At 40.6% G+C, this 18,941-nt stretch overlaps 1 long non-coding RNA gene across 1 annotated transcript; it reads right to left on the reverse strand.

Annotated features, from left to right (window-relative positions):
- Window positions 1-18,404: 18,404 nt before the first annotated feature.
- LOC122053700 lies at window positions 18,405-18,872 on the reverse strand. Its single transcript, XR_006132312.1, has 3 exons — window positions 18,850-18,872; window positions 18,696-18,774; window positions 18,405-18,469 (listed from the first exon to the last, which is right to left on the reverse strand). It is a non-coding gene; the product is annotated as an uncharacterized LOC122053700 (long non-coding RNA).
- Between the last annotated feature and the right edge of the window lie 69 nt (window positions 18,873-18,941).

The following is an 18,941-nucleotide window of genomic DNA, read 5'->3' on the forward strand; positions in this document are numbered from 1 at the left end:
GTTTTTGTGAGTTAGACAGCGCTTACTAAGCATTCGCTTATAGTTTGCATTTCCTCTTACTGCATCTACAGGAAAGGAAAAGTTTTAGCAAAGGAAGGCGACAAGGTGGCGGCGATGGTGTGTGATGCCAGGACTATGGGAGAGACTTGGGCATTTTTAAGTTTCCACATTTTAGTGATTAATAAATATTTAAGATTGTATCTTACATCTCTTGTCATTGGAGATTATTCTGTTTTAGATTGTATGCTGAGATGAGTTTGACACTTATTTAATTGTGTGAGTGTTGATATATGTTCCAGCCGCCTGTGGCTGATGTATACTATATATGTACCTCAGTTTATGGTCACCGGTACAGGGGAGATGCTGTCGAAATTTTTCGGTAGAGACTCCTCGTGGTTTCGATCATACCGGTTAGGTAGAGTTAATAGTTCAGTAATAGTCACCCTTAGAGAGTAGTAATAGTAAGAAGGGTGGTCATTACAATAACGTTGGCAATGCTCCTAAACCCATTTAGAAGCATAAGTAATGAGCGGTATCTAGCAACACATCATTACTACCCAAGTTATAAGAATGTTGAGATCCAACATCACCTTGTGACTACTAATTGTGACTCCTCACAATATATGGCAATGTTCTTCTATCCTAGACATCTAGATTGATCAATATGAGGCATAGACCGTGTCATCCTCTAATCAATCTAAATCTTGAACTCCAAGTAAACTCACTCAATCAAATGAGCTCAATATCTCATATTGACTCATTTGGGCATGGCCATGCACTTCGTGGTCTCACTCTATCAAGAATATCGATGCCACTCCCGTCATATAGGAGGGATAGATCCCATCTACATCACTCACATCCCTCCGCATAATTTGTTACATACCCAGTAATCGCCTTTATATTCCACCCAGTTACGGGTGACGTTTGACGAAGCCAAAGTACGTAACTCCTTATGTAGGGAACCATGGTGACTTCAGGTCCAAGGACTAGTAGTCATACTAATAGCCACATGAGAAAGTATATGACACACATATAATGATCCATGATACTTTCTCATTGCGGGTCATTCAGTATACATTCTCCAGTGCATATGTAACGACCCGCCTTCTACTGACTAGGCTATAAGGCCGATCGTTACGTAATGTGGTGCTAAATTACTATTGCGGAAATCTGGATTAATTAAAATTTTACTAAACTGATTACTGTAAAGTCTGAACTTAATATTCTAGGTGTACCTAGGAGTTGTACACATGCTAGGGAAGGTAATCTATGCCTCCCAGATGCCCTGCTAGCTGTCATCAGGCATTTCAATCGATCCATGGATCGATTGGGCTGTCGGATCGATCCCGTGATCGATCCAGCTTGATACTGGCACGGAAGAAAACTCTGGATCGGTCGGCTGACCGATCCATAAGCTATCTCGCTTCTGGATGTGGCTGGATCGGTCTACCGACCGATCCAGGAGCACACTGATCGGTCGGCTGACCGATCCAGTGGCTCACTGATCGGTCGACTGACCGATCAGTGAGCTTCTGTGCCCTCTGTTCGCATCTGGATCGGTCGGCTGACCGATCCATAAACTCTCTGTTCGCGACTAGATCGGTCGGCTGGCCGATCCAGTGGCACAACCCCAATTCTGATCGATCTGTAGATCGATCGGGGTTTCTGATTTCGAATCTGAACCCCTGATTTCAGCACTTGTTCGTGCCAAAATCTCACATTTCACTCATACTATGCATAGAATATATCCTAATAACCTAAAGCTAGCATTCTAAACTTGATATAAAACAGGGTTTATTAGTTCGTGGCATTTAACAAATTGAATGTGCATGGAAAAAGAAATACTGAGAGTTCAATTTTTAGAATTTGCTAAATCCCCTAAGAATCTTTTATTCCAAGTTCCTGCCACACACACCATCTCTGCATTGTCCTCCAGCTTCCTTTGCTAGTCCATCTTTCCTTTACCTTTATCTGCAGTATAAGGAAAGTAGAATCTGTAAGCTTAAAGCTTAGTAAGAAACCATCTACCTCACAAAAACATGCATACGATGCTGATAATGCTTTTTAAAACATGCTGTTTAAAATATGAACTGAACATGTAAAAGCATGGCATAATCACATATAATACATGGCAATCATCTAAACATGTATATCAAAACTGAACATAGAACTATCATGCACATTCATAGTAAAGAACTGAGCTGAAGCATGATACTGAACAAAGCTAATACTGATCTGATACTAAAACTGCACTAAATTCATATAACTGTTTTATGATCTTTTGAAAGCTATATACATAGAAGATCAAAATAATAATCATGCTGCTGTTTGGGCCCGGTAACTGTACGTGCTATGCGCGCGTCCCTAACTAGACCCGGGGTTGCAAGTCCCGAGTTTAGTAGAGCTACTAGGTTATCTGAACCTAGGGACCGACTGTGGGAGCTCAGCCCAATGGATATCTAATCCAGTACAGTGCCACTGGAAAAATAAAATACTGATTATAGCTGTATTTTGGCTGTTCATGCTACTCCTAGGTTATCTGAACCTAGAGCTAGGTTGTCTGAACCTAGAGGCGACTGTGGGAGCACACCCATTGGACCGTAGTCCCATATAAGCTAGAATAAACTGATTTACTGATTTAGATGCTTCTAATGCATTCAACTGAGCTGTTAAAATGCCTAATTTGCATTTTTACTTAACTAGCTATTTTATCGAACACTTAGTGTGCCCCAACTCTCCTCTCTATTAGGGAGACCACTTCTAGGTACCCGACAACGTCTAGAAACCCCCCACTGAAGAGGGATTACGTGTCCGGCCCATCTAGAAGTGCTCACTAAATCCCTAAACCTGTGAGGAGGATCAATTTCACGCTAAGCATCGATAAAAATCTGCGTATAGCTAAACTAATGCGTAGAAAACCCAAACGGAGCTACTTATACTGTAGGTGAGGGGTTTCTTACCTCGTACGCTAATTTCCTTACAATTCTATTCGCTAGAATTCCGATGGAGATGATCCCTTCGACGATCTTCTCGCGTCCACGCGTTCCTCTCGCAGAGGGGAGCGTCCTCGTGTCCTAGATGTCGCCGGGAGGAACCCTTAGGACCCTAGGGGTGGAACCCTAGGTGTTCTGGTGGTTAGCGCCGAGAGAAGGAAGAGGAGAAGGGAAGTCGGCGGTGAGGGTTTGAGGAGAGGAAAAATCACGATCCAAGATAACCCTTCACTTAACTATTTCCTATTTATATTAAGTGTTAAATTTCTGCCCAAATCTAATATAAATTTAATTTCCTCCCTTTCCTTTCAACACGGCCCTGCTGAGTTCAACTGGTTACTAGCATTATCCCAAAACCATAGGTCTCGGGTTCAACCCCCGCTTAGGCCGTTTTTGTTTTCTATTTATTTTTGCTACTTCTGCTACTCTAAAAATTCCGGAAAAATATCTAAAAATTCCAGAATAATTATAGAATATTTCTAATATAGTTTTTGAGAATTTTCGGGCGTTACAATCCCCCATACCTTATAAAAAGTTCATCCTCGAACTTAAAATAACTCTGGGTACTTCTGTCTCATGCTGGCCTCTGTCTCCCAAGTTGCCTCTTCTGCTGTGTGACTGTGCCAAATGACTTTGACTAATGGTACTTCCTTGTTCCGCAATTTTTTAACTACTCGGTCTATTATCTGAATAGGCCGACTGTCATAGCTGAGGTCTTCGCGGATCTGTACCGACTGGGGCTCAATCACCTGGGTGGCATCTGAGGTATGCTTCTTCAGCATAGAGACATGAAATACGTTGTGGACAGCTGACATTTCCTGGGGTAGCTCTAGCTCATATGCTACCTTGCCCACTCTTCTGCTGATAAGGTATGGTCCCACATATCTGGGACTTAGCTTGCCCTTTTTCCCAAAACTCATTACTCCCTTAATGGGAGCTACTCTGAGGAACACTGAATCCCCAACTGAAAACTCTAAAGGTCTGCGTCGTGTATCAGCATAGCTTTTCTGGCGGCTCTGAGCTATCTCTATCCTCTGGCGGATCTGCTGTATAGCTGCTGTGGTATCTGCCACTAGATCTGTCTGAAGTTCTAGTTCTTTCTGTTCACCACTCTCATACCAGCAGATTGGAGATCTACACCTCCGCCCATAGAGAGCCTCATAAGGTGCCATACCGATAGTGGCCTGATAGCTGTTGTTGTATGCAAATTCTGCTAAACTCAGATATTTGCACCAACTTCCCTTGAGATCTAGGGCACATGCTCGGAGCATATCTTCAAGTACCTGATTTACTCGCTCCGTCTGTCCATCTATCTGCGGATGGAAGGCTGTGCTAAACTTCAACTTCGTGCCCAAAGCTGACTGTACACACTCCCAGAAGTGTGATGTGAATCTGCTATCTCTGTCTGATATAATGGTTCGTGGGACTCCATGTAATCTAACGATCTCCTTGAGATACAACTGAGCTAGCTATTCCATGGAGTAGGATATCCTGATAGCTAAGAAGTGGGCTGATTTAGTCAATATGTCGACTATTACCCAGATGGTATCAAAACCATTCGTGGTTCTGGGTAATCCCACTATAAAATCCATAGAAATGTCTTCCCACTTCCATTCTGGTATCTGTATGGGCTGCAAAACTCCCCCTGGTCTCTGATGTTCTGCCTTAACCCTCTGACAGGTTAGGCAAGTGCTGACATATCGAGCGATGTATCTCTTCATCCCAGACCACCAAAAATGTTTCTTCAAGTCCTGGTACATTTTGGTGGAGCCAGGATGCATCGCATAGGGAGTCTTGTGAGCCTCATCTAGGATTTTCCTCTGTAGTTCCTCCTGATCCGGAACACATAGCCGGTCACCAAAATACAACACCTCGCTATCTGATATTCTGAACTCTCCACCTTCTGATTCTGCTAAGCCTTGCTTGATCCTCTGAATTTCAGGATCCTGCTCCTGAGCTGTCTGGATGTCACCAAGCAAGGTAGACTCTAATGTCATAGTAGAGAGCTGTCCGACTATGAGTTCGAGACCGAAATCTGTGATCTCTTTCTGTAGGGGTGGTGACATGGCTGCTAGAGATAATAAGGTAGCACTGGACTTTCTGCTAAGTGCATCTGCTACCTTATTTGCTTTTCCTGGGTGGTAGAGGATGTCTATGTCGAAGTATTTGACCAGTTCTAGCCATCTGCGCTGTCGCATATTCAGATCCTTCTGAGTGAAGAAGTACTTCAGACTCTGATGATCTGTATACACTCTGCACTGAGCTCCATACAAGTAATGTCTCCAAATCTTGAGAGCGAACACCACTGCTGCAAGCTCAAGGTCATGAGTAGGATAGTTCTTCTTATAATCCTTAAGTTGTCTGGAGGCATAGGCAATCACCTTGCCATCTTGCATCAGCACTGCTCCTAGTCCCAACTTCGAGGCATCACTATATATGTCAAAGCTATCTGCATTTTCTGGTAAAGTCAGAATAGGTGCACTGGTCAATCTTCTTTTCAGCTCGCTGAAACTGTTCTCACAGTCCTCTGTCCACTGAAATTTTCTGTTCTTTCTGGTAAGAGCTGTCAGTGGGGATGCTATCCTGGAGAAGTCCTCTACGAATTTCCTGTAGTAACCTGCTAATCCTAGAAAGCTTCTGATCTCACTGGCGTTCTTGGGTCTTTTCCATTTGCTCAAAGCTTCTATCTTACTGGGGTCTACCATGATACCATCCTTTGAGATGATGTGACCCAGGAAGGACACCTGATCTAACCAAAATTCACATTTCGTGAACTTGGCGTATAGCTGATTCTGCTGAAGGGTCTGCAATACTGTTTTCAGGTGCTCTGCGTGTTCTTCCTGAGTTCCTGAGTAGATAAGAATGTCATCGATAAATACAATAACCAATTTATCTAGGTAATCTCTGAATACCCTGTTCATGAGGTCCATGAAAGTAGCTGGAGCATTTGTCACGCCAAAGGGCATGACTACGAACTCATAATGTCCGTATCTAGTCCTGAATGATATCTTGGGTATGTCCCCTTCTTTAACCTTCACCTGATGATAACCTGATCTGAGGTCTATTTTAAAGAACACTGCTGCTCCCTTTAATTGATCAAACAGGTCATCTATTCTGGGAAGAGGATACCTGTTCTTGATTGTGACTTGGTTCAGTGCCCGGTAATCTATACACAGGCTCATGCTCCCGTCCTTCTTCTTCACGAACAATACAGGCGCTCCCCATGGTGAGTGACTAGGGCGTATGAAGTCTTTGTCAAGCAGCTCCTATAATTGCTCATGAAGTTCTTTCAGTTCTGCTGGAGCCATGCGATAAGGCGCTTTGGAGATAGGATTTGTACCAGGAATGAGCTCTATCTCAAATTCGATCTCCCTGTCTGGTGCTAGGCCTGGTAACTCTTCAGGGAAGACTGCTGGGTAGTCACATACGACTCGGACCTTTGCTAGCTGTTGGTCCTTGTCCTGACTGGTGCTGACTACGTGCGCTAAGAATCCCGTACATCCTGAATCCATTAACTTCTGTGCCTTCATAGCTGAGAGAAATTTCTTGGCTTTTCTCTTGGGTTCTCCGATAAACTCGAACTGTGCTTCCGCTTCGGGTTGGAATATGACTCTCTGTTTACGGCACTCGATGGAAGCACCGTATCTGATCAAGAAGTCCATTCCAAAAATGACATCGTAGTCAGTCATATTTAGCATGATCAGATCACAGAAGAGTTCTCTGTCTGCTATAATGACTGGCACTGCTCTGAGCCAATGCGTGGATGCCATAATTTCTCTTGAAGGCAGTGTCGTCAGAAACTGACTACTGAGTACCTCTGTAGGTATTTCTAACTTCTCGGCAAATGCCCTTGATATATATGAATGGGTTGCCCCAGTATCGAATAAGACAGTTGCTATTTGCTGGAAAATATTAATCTGACCTGTAACAACTGTCGAGGCATTTGCTACGTCCTCTCTGGTGAGTGAGTAGATCCTCGCATTGGTCGTAGCTGGAGGAGCTTCTAATCTGCCCTGGCTGATGTGTGGACCATCTAAAGCGGCCTGCATCTGATGTAACTGAGCTGGCTGGCCTCCATACTGAATCGGCTGTGGCTGAGGAAGACTGATCTTGTTTGGACACTGCTTGGCCATATGCCCTTCCTGTCCGCATTCAAAGCATCCTCGTGTACCCTTACGACAAACTCCAGGATGGAATTTCCCATAAGTAGCACGCTTTGGATAACTGGGCTGCTTGCTGGCTGGTCCTCCTTTTGGGTAACTCCCTGGTTTGCGCTTGTTGCTGGAGTTCCCTTTCCAGTTAGAGCCATGGGAGCTGTGGCCCTGCTGTTTCTGAGTGCCTGAGCCTCCTTGGCCCTTAGCTTCTGAGAGGATTTGCTTTTGCTGCTTGATACTATTCTGGTAGTGCTCAGTGGTCAAGGCGCTGCTGACTAGTTCTTCAGGGGTTTGCGGCCTGTAGATGCCGCCAGTCACGTTCATTGCTATTTCCGGCCTCAGCATCTTGAGCATCAACCGAACTTGTTCTTTTTCTGTGTTGACTAGTTCTGGGCATAGACGAGCCAATCTATTGAATTTCTTCACGGCTTCCTCAACTGATAGGTTGCCCTGACGAAACTCAGTGAACTCGTCGTAGTGGCGGTTCGTGACCCGCATGTGAAAGAACTCCTCAAAGAATTCCTTCTCGAAGTCAGCCCATGTCATCTGGTTCACTGGGCGCTTCGCTCTGATTCTCTCCCACCACATGCGTGCATCTCCTGTCAGACAGAAGGAGGCGCACTTTACCTTCTCATGTTCTGGCCAGTCCAGAAGCTCCATCGTACTTTCCAGTGTTTTGAACCATGCCTGAGCATCCCATGGTTCTCTGCTGCCTGAGAAATTCTCTGGCTTGACTCTCTGCCACTGGATCAGATAGGATTCTCTCCTTGTCTCTGTTGCTGGGGCTACTGGTACTGTAGGCTGGACTGGTGGAACCTCTAAGACCACTGGAGTCGTCAGATTTGGTTCCGGGGTGACTGTGGGGGTATTCTGCTGATTAGCCCTGAGGGTGGCTATTTCCTGTTGCTGTTCAGCTAGCTGCTGCTGTAAGGTCTGGGGGAGGCACTGAACTGCCTGCCTCATGCTGGAGCTCAGTAGCTGGTGTCCTTCTAGCTGGGCGTCCTCGTGCCATTTCTAAAGACATGGAGGACAGGACATGCATAATTAATACAATTATAATTGTATAACTATTTCTATCATGTTATATACTATCATATACTAACATGCATCAATTATTTATAAACATGAGCTATAACAAGAAAGCAAGAAACATAAATAAAGCAGAGGTATTCTTACTTGGAAGCTGCAGGTTCAATGCTGATGTGTGTGTAGGAAGTATGGAACCCTGCTCTGATACCACTCTGTAACGACCCGCCTTCTACTGACTAGGCTGTAAGGTCGATCGTTACGTAATGTTGTGCTAAATTACTATTGCGGAAATCTGGATTGATTAAAATTTTACTAAATTGATTACTGTAAAGTCTGAACTTAATATTCTAGGTGTACCTAGAAGTTGTACACATGTTAGGGAAGGTAATCTATGCCTCCCAGATGCCCTGCTAGCTGTCATCAGGCATTTCAATCGATCCATGGATCGATTGGGCTGTCGGATCGATCCCGTGATCGATCCAGCTTGATACTGGCACGGAAGAAAACTCTGGATCGGTCGGCTGACCGATCCATAAGCTATCTCGCTTCTGGATGTGGCTGGATCGGTCTACCGACCGATCCAGGAGCACACTGATCGGTCGGCTGACCGATCCAGTGGCTCACTGATCGGTCGGCTGACCGATCAGTGAGCTTCTGTGCCCTCTGTTCGCATCTGGATCGGTCGGCTGACCGATCCATAAACTCTCTGTTCGCGACTGGATCGGTCGGCTGACCGATCCAGTGGCACAACCCCAATTCTGATCGATCTGTAGATCGATCGGGGTTTCTGATTTCAAATCAGAACCCCTGATTTCAGCACTTGTTCGTGCCAAAATCTCACATTTCACTCATACTATGCATAGAATATATCCTAATAACCTAAAGCTAGCATTCTAAACTTGATATAAAACAGGGTTTATTAGTTCGTGGCATTTAACAAATTGAAAGTGCATGCAAAAAGAAATGCTGAGAGTTCAATTGTTAGAATTTGCTAAATCCCCTAAGAATCTTTTATTCCAAGTTCCTGCCACACACACCATCTCTGCATTGTCCTCCAGCTTCCTTTGCTAGTCCATCTTTCCTTTACCTTTATCTGCAGTATAAGGAAAGTAGAATCTGTAAGCTTAAAACTTAGTAAGAAACCATCTACCTCACAAAAACATGCATACGATGCTGATAATGCTTTTTAAAACATGCTGTTTAAAATATGAATTGAACATGTAAAAGCATGGCATAATCACATATAATACATGGCAATCATCTAAACATGTATATCAAAACTGAACATAGAACTATCATGCACATTCATAGTAAAGAACTGAGCTGAAGCATGATACTGAACAAAGCTAATACTGATCTGATACTAAAACTGCACTAAATTCATATAACTGTTTTATGATCTTTCGAAAGCTATATACATAGTAGATCAAAATAATAATCATGCTGCCGTTTGGGCCCGACAACTGTACGTGCTATGCGCGTGTCCCTAACTAGACCCGGGGTTGCAAGTCCTGAGTTTAGTAAAGCTACTAGGTTATCTGAACCTAGGGACCGACTGTGGGAGCCCAGCCCAATGGATATCTAATCCAGTACAGTGCCACTGATAAAATAAAATACTGATTATAGCTGTATTTTGGCTGTTCTTGCTACTCCTAGGTTATCTGAACCTAGAGCTAGGTTGTCTGAACCTAGAGGCGACTGTGGGAGCCCACCCATTGGACCGTAGTCCCATATAAGCTAGAATAAACTGATTTACTGATTTAGATGCTTCTAATGCATTCAACTGAGCTGTTAAAATGCCTAATTTGCATTTTTACTTAACTAGCTATTTTATCGAACACTTAGTGTGCCCCAACTCTCCTCTCTATTAGGGAGACCACTTCTAGGCACCCGACAACGTCTAGAAACCCCCACTGAAGAGGGATTACGTGTCCGGCCCATCTGGAAGTGCTCACTAAATCCCTAAACCTGCGAGAAGGATCAATTTCATGCTAAGCGTCGATAAAAATCTACGTATAGCTAAACTAATGCGTAGAAAACCCAAACGGAGCTACTTATACTGCAGGTGAGGGGTTTCTTACCTCGTACGCTAATTTCCTTACAATTCTATTCGCTAGAATTCCGGTGGAGATGATCCCTTCGACGATCTTCTCGCGTCCACGCGTTCCTCTCGCAGAGGGGAGCGTCCTCGTGTCCTAGATGTCGCCGGGAGGAACCCTTAGGACCCTAGGGGTGGAACCCTAGGTGTTCTGGTGGTTAGCGCCGAGAGAAGGAAGAGGAGAAGGGAAGTCAGCGATGAGGGTTTGAGGTGAGGAAAAATCACGATCCAAGATAACCCTTCACTTAACTATTTCCTATTTATATTAAGTGGTAAATTTCCACCCAAATCTAATATAAATTTAATTGCCTCCCTTTCCTTTCAGCACGACCCTGCTGGGTTCAACTGGTTACTAGCATTATCCCTAAACCATAGGTCTCGGGTTCAACCTCCGCTTAGGCCGTTTTCGTTTTCTATTTATTTTTGCTACTTCTGCTACTCTAAAAATTCCGGAAAAATATCTAAAAATTCCAGAATAATTATAGAATATTTCTAATATAGTTTTTGAGAATTTTTGGGCGTTACAGCATACCCATGTGTCAACTTGATATCTCCATATCCATGACTTATGAGATCAAGTCATCGAGTTGACCTACATGCTAGTCTCGTCGCATTAACATTGTCCCTGAATGTTAATACTTGACTAGGAATGATTAAGAGTAGTGGTCCCTATATCATCTCACTATCGATTCAATCAATCGATTGATATAGGTATGAACCTTCTACTCAAGGACGCTATTATACTTAGTTATTTGACACTAATACAAGTAAGTATAATAACCAAAACAAATGTCTTTATTTATATACAAGAATATGATTCAATGACTCCATAAAACAATCATCAAATGATTGGCTCTAGGGCTCTAACTAACAAATGAAAGGTATGGGACTTTCATTATCGTGTTGTTAACCACGAGTAAATTTGTGAACAACGTTGGGTAACTCTTCAAGAGGAGAGTTTTTGATGTATGCAAATAGGGGCGAATGTGTGGTTAAGTTAGGCCTTCATTACCTAAAGAGGGAGTTTTCTCAGTATGAAAGGGGGAGAATGAAGGAAACCATCATTCATACATTGGCATGAAGAAAGTTGAGGCTATGAGATTAGCCTAACTTAAAGGTATTGTCAAACATCAAAAAGGGGGAGATTGTTGGTGCAATATCCCTAGGTCAAGGTTGACCTGTTTGACTAAGCTTGAGTTGGCTCAAGTTTGAGTCTTGATGTTTGGGTTTCGATGTTTGACAATACATGAAGATTGCAGGTGCAATTGTTCATGTGCGGAGATTGTGAAGGAGAGTCAAGTGGGTCAAGGTTGACTGGATACTTGACTGGGAAAGTCCTGGTGAGTGAAGCCAGACAGATGAGAAATCCTAGTGAGTGAAGCTAGGTGAAAGTCCTGGTGAGTGAAGCCAGGCAGATGAGAAGTCTTAGTGAGTGAAGTTAGGTGAAAGTCTTGATGAGTGAAGTCAGGCAGATGAGAAGTCCTAGTGAGTGAAGCTAGGTAAAAGTCCTGGTGAGTGAAGCTAGGTAGATGGAAGGTCCTAGTGAGTGAAGCCGGACAGTGGGAAAATCCTGGTGAGTGAAGCCGGGCAGTGGGAAAATCCTGGTGAGTGAAGGCAGGTGAAAAACCTAGTGAGTAAAGCTAGGCAGATGGAAAGACCTGGTGAGTGAAGCGAGGCATAAGGAAATCCAGATAGGACAAGAGTGACCGGACATCTGGTGGAAGGAAGTCCAAGTGGATAATGGAGGACCGGACACTTAGCACAAAGAGAAAGTCCAGATGAGTCAAAAGTTGACTGAACTCTTAGCGGTTGTAAGTTCAATAGGGAGTTGGCAAGGAACTAGGAAGTTCGGACGTAGTAAACTTCCGAAGATCATAACTTTTGACTCGGATATCGGAATGAGGTTATCTCAGATGCGAAATGAAGCTAACTTCAAGCTCTACAGAGATTTCTACTTCCCAATTGATTGGTCAATTGATTGGGGGGTTCAATCGATTGGTCAATCGATTGGGCGACGTAATTTTGTGCAGAAATGGGCTGAATCGATTGGGTAATCGATTGAAACTTTCCCAATCGATCGGTCAATCGATTGGGAGAGTTTTTGAGTGAACAATGAGCTTCTAAATCGATCAGTTGATTGATTGAAACCTCCAATCGATTGGCCGATCAATTGGAGTGCTGGAAATCGCTCGAGAAGCCTTGAACCGATCGGGTAATCGATTCAGGGCGATTCCAATAGCACAGAGGCGCTCTGGATAGATCAATCGATCGATCCAAAGCCTCCCCAATCGATTGGGAGCAATCCAATTGATTGGGATTCGACCGTTGGCGCGGATAAAGTCGTTGGCGAGCGTTTTTCTGCGCACGACTTCCTCTCTTATCGACAAGCGATCACAGAAAACCTCCACAGCGATCTTTTCTTCCTCACCACCAGTTCATGAAGGTTCTTGGAGGCTCATCCAAGTCAGAGGCGAGTTGCAACAAGAAGAAGAAGAAGCTAGGGTTTTCATTGTAATCTTGTAAGCTTCATTTGTATTTTGCTTCTTTCTTTCTCATTGTTATATTGTGAGGTTGTAGGGCTTCTGCTCCTTCGGTAGTTACTGAGAAGGAGTGTTTCTATAGTGGAGGGTGTGTGAGTGTGTGGATCCTTGGACTAGTCACCTCTTCTTAAGGTGGATACCAAATAAATCCCTAGAGTTAGCGTTGTGTGTTTGTTTTCTTGTATTTCCGTTGCACATCATCGCAAGAGGCAAGCAACGACGAGCACGAGATCGCGCCGAGCTATTCACCCCCCTCCCCCCTCTAGCTACATTTTGTAAAAGGATACACTAGATTCTGGTTAAACAGGAATTAAATCGATGAGTTCGAAGTTATTGATGATAAGATAGCATCAAATATCAATAAAAAACCATTACTTCACAGATCAATTTCAGAACGTACAACAAAACATGACACATTAGAGACTTAAATTGGTACATTCCTTCACAACTTGATTTGTTTAGTTCTTGTTTCTTTCTCTGCAGTAAGTAAAGGATTGTAGAAACCATGTAATTGTTGTATATGATTCTGGTACCATATGAATTTCATTAATTCAGATTCTCCTTCAGCAGATCTAGTTCTGTTTCTCAGTCTTTGTAAAGTTAACTTCAACAATTTTCAACTACTGCAGCTACCAGCTGGAACTTCCAGAAATCTAGTATCTAGTCTTAAGTTTCAGAATTATAATACCAAGATAGCTTCAGTTAACTTATATAGAATTTAGCTTGGTAAAGGGAATCATTCTGGCACTACTCTAAAAGAGAATTCACCTTGCTCCTGAAATCACAGCTTCAACAACAGAATTTAAGTTGATTCATCAACTTCAGAATTACCATTCTACTAATTTGTTTATTCAGCAATTACTCAGCAAGTTAAAGATCACTATAGTATTCAGCTGCAACTTCCAAGATCAGAATCTAATCCAATTCAGAGTTCAGATTTGAAGGTCCAAGGAGATTCTAGCTTAATTAATGAAGATTTGAAATCATAGAAAGGTCTCATTCATCACTATAATGATAGGAGATTAGTTTCGTGTTGTTGCTGTCAAGACCACCATTAAAAATTTGCACAAACAGAACTCTGTTTCATTGTCACTTGACCTCTGCATTTCAGATATTCAAACACCAAGTGAATACATCTTCTGAATTCTGAATTTTCTTTATCAGCAAATGTCATTTGTGTCTTGGACATCTTGAAGATTTGCATCACCTTGTATCACTTATGAATCAAAGCAAAGTCTGGAACATAAACAACTCCTTGAAACCAATTTCACAGCAACTCACATTTTTTAAGATTGAGCCACAGAATCATATTAAGTCTATTCAATGTTTATACTCTTAGTTGACATTCATTTCTCAAAATAGATTTGAAAAAGTGTATACCCACATTTCATAGTCAAAGACCCAAATAGAATTGATGCATAATTTGGACTTGAATTCTCAATTTCTATCTTTCTTACTTCCATCCTTTCATAGATTCAAAGCTCTCATATTCTAGTTTTCTGATTTTTTTTAAAAATAATTTGAACAACTCCCCAATATGTATCAACATAGTATCAAGTCTCAAAATCCAAAGCAATTGTAGCTTGCTCTTGACATGATAAAACTCAAGAAATGAATACATTTAGCACACAAACTTTAGAGCTCTTCATTATTAACAACATTTTTAGCATTTTCTTTTTTAGAATAGTAGAAACCCATCCTTATAACCCTTCCCAAAATTACCTTTATACAAACTCCATTGCATCCTTCCAAAACTCCATCATTGGCTTGAATTTGAATCCCGGCCATTAACAAATGTATCCAAACCTTCAAAAATACTACACACCTTCCCCACACTTAATCCTTTATCCATCTTGGCAATCTAACTCATCAAGAATTCAAACAAAACTCTTAATAAAAGAATGACAAGCAAAGATGATCAATAATAAGAATGCTTGATGAGAAGATTTTAAGAAAATTGTAGGGAAAGAAATTAGAATTTATGATGGAACAAGAATGACAAATATCCTTTATTTCCACGCATACATATGCTATTGTGATTTTGAAAAGAAGCAAAGCAAGTTCTAGAGTTCAATTATTGTAAGTGCATGTCACACAAAAGGAAATAATGGAGTATAGGCTTAAAGTGGTCCTCTCTAGGTAATTTTCATGCAATCAAACTCAACTAATCAAAATAGAACCCACCACCACACTCACCAATATCATGTAAGTAACGCATCCAATCATGTCCAATGACCTAAAATTGATCACTACAACAAAAACCCTCATAGACATCGATTTTCCACCGGTGTCTATTACATTTTCGACCGATGTCTATGAAGGCGATGTAAAAGTCTGTCATTTTAGACATCGGGTTAAAATCGGTGTAGTATCACTTAACGACACCGATTTTCGAATCGGTTATTAACTGATGTAGTATCACTTAACGACACCGTTTCATCAACGGCGTAAAACCGATGTAATATTATATGGTAATAACACCAGTTTTGGTAGCGGTATACGACCAATGTAATATTAGTTAATGACACCGGTTTTGTAGCGGTGGAAAACCGATGTAATATCAGTATTTTTTACCAACACAAATTTGATTTCCGAAACAGTGAAAAACCGACAGTAACCAAGAAAATACACAAATATTCACAAATTACACAAATATTCTTCATTTAGCAGTATCCATAAAATACATAAATATTCTTCTTACAACAGTATCCATAAAATACACAAACATTCTTTTTACATCAAAAGCTAATAGATATCAAAATCAAGGTAGAACATTCTTTTAACAACACATCAAGGTAGAACATCGTGAGTCAAAAATCAAGCTGAGGCTACATTAAATTATGAGAATCAGAATCTGTTCAACTTGCTATACTGCTCCATTCTTCTTGCGCCTTTCATTTCCCTAATCTCACCACTTTTCACCTTCAAATGCCTAGTTTTCTGAGTTAAAACATCAACTGTTCTAATCTATCAAACAAAAGTATCATTTGGTCTACTTAACTACAGCAAAGAACAAAAATAGAAGAATTATACATGCTGCAGAAGTCCTAGAATATCACCATCAGAAAGAAATTGACATGGGACAATATACGCAATTTACATTCCATGCAAATGCATGCATCATCCAAAGTTTTCAAAAATCAAATACTTTTCTTACTCAAATGTAATCTAGCATGCATTCAGCCCACTCGAACCGCACTTCATCAATTTCAACTCTGGAGTACTTGAGATTTGTAAACTATAAAAACACATAAATAATATATTAGTAAACCAAGACCAAAAATCACAGTTGAAAAAGTAGTAAGAGCACCAAGTAACAAGATGACTAATTTGAATGCTTAAAAAGAGATACATTCATCATTTATCTCAACCACATCATATAGTAATTGATCTATCATTCCTGGGAACTTAATATATTCCAAACCAGAAATTATTGCAACAAAGATTTCTCATAGTTGCAATTTAATTAATCAGTACTTGATGGAGGTTCAATCTTTTCATATTCAGAATATCATTCAAATGTCCTGGTGTAGCAACAATGATTGAACACTGCGTTCAAAAATTAATCAGTACTTTAGAGCCTTCAAAAATTCCCACTGTGTTCTTCACAGACTCAACATCAATGTCTATTAGCTTTCTTGTGCTTGATGCAATGATTGAACACCTCTTTTCTCGGGCATTAGGAACAAAGGTGTTTGCTTTTTCTTTAGAAGAAAACAATGCAATACTGAAAAAAAAAACATCTCAACTATCACAAACAAAAGAATGATATGTTTGTTATTAACCACTTACGAATCAAATAAAGTTGAGCTAGAATATTGAGGGTGATGGGAATTTAGATAAAGACTTTTTTTTTACTGTACAAGGTTTATTAGTAAAGAGATTATTTTGCTGATCTCTTTCATCCTATATCTTTTCCAATCCATCATGGTATCTTACTGGACATAAACTTCAAACGATGGCTAAAAAAATATCAAAAATAGTACCAGAGCCAAAATTCTCAGACACATCAATCCTCTTCTTCCTTTGGTTTATCTTACAGCAAACATTTTCGTATATTTCCTTTATGGCACCCTCTTCTTCCCTGGTACTTTCTATACCAAACACATCAACCCTCCCATGGAGCCTCTATAAAAAACAATGCCTATGCTCTATAACTCATGATATATGTCATGCAAACTTTATATGCATTCAGTATCATCAGTTTATGGAGGTATTAAGGAAAGATTAAAGTGATTGTTGTATAATTCATAACCAATTCTACCTTGATCCTTTCTAGCTTGATGTATTACCATATTAAAATTCCTAATTGCTTTTGCATGATGTGATTTTTCTCTATTCTTGTCCATTGTTTTTATGTAACTACTAAAGTACTACTTGTGTTAACTATGAACTCTGAACAATGCTGAACAAATCATCAAGAATATTACTGTTTCCACAAGTTCTCACAAAATTGTGTATAATTGATCTAAATAGTTAGCAAATGCAATTTTGTGATTGTTTTTTCAGAAAGATATATAAAGGAATCCCTTGAGCCTCCATCCCCCAATAACTTATAATTGTTGTAAGACATTGACATTGTTGTAATACAATTTCAAAGTGTGTTGTATCCCAAAGGTTCAACTAACTGGGGCTCTGACAATATTAATCTTAACTCACCAAGAATTCATGATGTTAAACTAATCATGTCTAGCCAGTTGCTAAGACAAAAATAAAGCACTGACCTGTAACACATTTAACCAATATGTAAGGCACACACCATGTTGTGTTATCCTAAGAAAGTTCCAAGCACTCCATGCCGCTAGGTTTTGTGGCATGAAACTTTTGTCATGATGAAGATAAATGTCACTGTGCATTGAGAAATCAAAGACTCCAATCAGTCGAGAGGGTGAGAAAACTAATATTTTGCAAGGACGTGTATGTGATTGAGTTTGAGCAAGAAGAAATGTGAAGTTCCCCTCAAGTTTACACTTAGCTAACATTTTTATCCGAGAAGACCATATATCTCCAAATTCCGAGCAAAAATTTGTGTGCAAGATGATTGATCACTAAATCCTAAGGAGATATGAATGCCAGTCTTATTTCTCAGTAATAAATTAAAGATGGAATTAAATAGAATTCTTGATGTCAAAAGGACAAGAAGTTGTATTGCAATATATGAGTCTTATTTTGTGATTTAAAGTTCCTTTAGTTCCTTAAAAAAAATTTTGAATCAGTATTGCTTGTTGGGCTATTTTTGGAAGAAAGAACTGGAGGTGAGAAAAGGTATGCCGTTTGTTCAAAAACATATCACCGAACACTGTGAGAAAAATTGAGATCTCAGGGCACCATTTGAAAAAAAAATCACCTAGATTCGAAGCTATCAGTTGTCCTAGAACTAAGATCCTAGACATTCAGCTAATAGTTATCACATGAACACCCAATTCTTAAAATTCATGGGCTTCTATGATTCAAATGACTTTCTTGCACTTCTCAAAAAAAAAAATATATGTGCATATATATCAGCATACCTATATACATATTGAAAAGCACCAAGTATCCTTGCTTCCTCAGATGTTGCTTGCTCTCCCAATAAATTTAAAGCATCTGGCACATGAGTGCTAATTATGCATCCATCATATATATCTTTGGAACAATCTTCTCCTACCACACAGCATCCTGCCAAAAAGGCATTTTCAGGAACTAACTTAAATGTGCACCAGAAATTCAACTTGCATAATGAGTTATTGTAGTTTCCCAAAAAGAAAAAGAGAAAAAAAAAAACATGATCTGCTCATTGTGTTCTAATAGTACATTAAGATTTTGTTCCAAGGCAATGTTAAACCTTTAAGTTTATCGATATAAATATCAATGATCATTGATTAGGTAACTGAAAGTTGTTTACCTGCATCAGTACTAAAAATTGATTCCACAGCACACCTTGTTCTAATAGTACATGATCTGCTCTCCAATTCTTCTCTTATCTACTTATAATAAGCATCAACTTTGAGTCAAAAGTTTACAAAGAATGAGTTCAAACACTCGGGGAGAGGCAATACCTTGTCGACGTAGCACTGTGAATGTGACTTGACAGTGAGCCACTATGGACGGTCGAATAGCTAAAATGTGAATAGAAGCATTAGAGAGATCA

Source organism: Zingiber officinale, chromosome 3A (assembly GCF_018446385.1).
Source record: "Zingiber officinale cultivar Zhangliang chromosome 3A, Zo_v1.1, whole genome shotgun sequence".
NCBI lineage: Eukaryota > Viridiplantae > Streptophyta > Magnoliopsida > Zingiberales > Zingiberaceae > Zingiber > Zingiber officinale.